The following is a 1,818-nucleotide window of genomic DNA, read 5'->3' as shown; positions in this document are numbered from 1 at the left end:
TTGTGGGAGACACTATGCATCAGCCACTTCCCAGCACATGCCTACGCCCAAAGGTGGATTGCTAAAAGGGTCATTTTGGATGTTTGGAAAATGTATTGACCCTTTCACTTGGCAATGTGGAATCTGTTGCTGAATCGTGCTCTTTCTCAAAAGGTTTCTTCCCATTCCTAAAGCCTTGAGCTTGCTGGTCCACCCCCCCAATCTAGAATGCTGCTCAGCCCTCCTCTCAATCCCTTGTCCCTCCCTCTTTAAAACATCTGAGTTGGAGCTCACTCCTGACCATCTCCTCCTACTCATGACAAAACAGTGTTGTTCATGCTAACTGGTGGCTAACAGCCAGCAATAAATCTATGATTTTCTTAAAGACCAAAGACCCACATTCAGTTTAGGAAATTTCCCTTTGAAAGACAAGTCAGTTTGTTCTCTCAGCTTGCCAAGTGTGTGTTTCTTGGCATTTGTTGTTTGCTTACTTACTTCTTCACTTGGGCCTTATTTCATAACTCTCTCTGGTCCCCTGGCCAGTCTGTTAGTTTCTCTTAAGGGCAGGGATTAGTTAACTCTGTGCCTTTGTAATCATAGTCCCTGGGTGATTATTTGGAGACTGCATTTTGGCAATCTGCATTAAGAGCTTTAGAAATAAGTGGTCTAGAAATTCCATTTTTAGCAATCAAGTCTAAAGAAATAATCACAAATAAGTGAATTCAAGAAAAACATTGGAAACATCTTAAAAATCCTATAGTAAAGACACGATTAAAAATTATGCCTATATTCATCTGTGTAACTTTTAAAAAACAATGTTTTATAAGAATTTTTAATGAAATTTTCTTTAAGATTAGGTGAAAGACCGGATAAACACGACGATCACAATTTTGTAAATTATATAAATATGCATGTAGAAAAATAAACTGAAATAAAATATATCAAAAGATTAGGTGTGTTGATTGTGAAATTGTGTGATTCTGAGTGATTTTAACAGTTTTCTTTCACTTCTTTATATTCTCCACATTTCTTTTACAATACTTATACTAAATGTATAATTTATGAAAGTAATACAACTTACAATATAATAATAATATATATTATTATATATATATAATAATTTATTGTATACATTATAATTGATAATTTCAAAAAACCTGTTTGTCATGTCATCTTAGCTAATCATAAAGTCCTGAAGAGCAGGGACTGTATGTTTGGTTTTGTAGATAGCCCCTCTTCTAGGGGCCTCTGATTAATAAGCACCCCAATGATGTTGCTAACAATCGATGCTGTCTTTCTGCTAACATGTTCTTTCATTCTAAGCGCTGCCTTTGAAAAAAGTTTTTCTTCTCATCAGGCCTAGAGTGCTCTGACCCTACCCTTATCTCGTTTGATTTGACCTGTGCTTGGCTGTTCCTTAGCAGTTTGCCTCCCTGCAGGCCCTCCGAGCAGACCACCTACAACCAGGTAACTGGTACGTACAGGTGAGGCCCGAGGTGATCAGGCCTCCTGTGGTTTTCATTAGCATTTCTCTCTTAATGACCGGAGACAATGGCAGAAACCGGTCCCCTTCCCAAGCTGTCTGTGGAGGCCTTACAGAACAGCGGCTGGGCGAGCCGGAGCACGAAAGAAGCGAAGCGGCCTGGGTGGGTCGGTGCGGGCATGGCTGAAGCCCTACTGCGCTTCCTTTCCCGCCCCGCCAGATCGCAGAGATGAGAGCGCCCCTGCCGAGCGGCATCTTCGGGGTGCGTTCTCCGGAGAGCCAGGCGCCGCGCGGGGCGGGGCCTCTGGTGGGCGGGGCGCGGTACGGGGCCTCCAGTGGGCGGGGCGCGGGCGGGG

This window comes from Trichechus manatus, unplaced genomic scaffold (assembly GCF_000243295.1).
Source record: "Trichechus manatus latirostris isolate Lorelei unplaced genomic scaffold, TriManLat1.0 scaffold00176, whole genome shotgun sequence".
NCBI lineage: Eukaryota > Metazoa > Chordata > Mammalia > Sirenia > Trichechidae > Trichechus > Trichechus manatus.
This window is presented reverse-complemented; position numbering follows the sequence as displayed.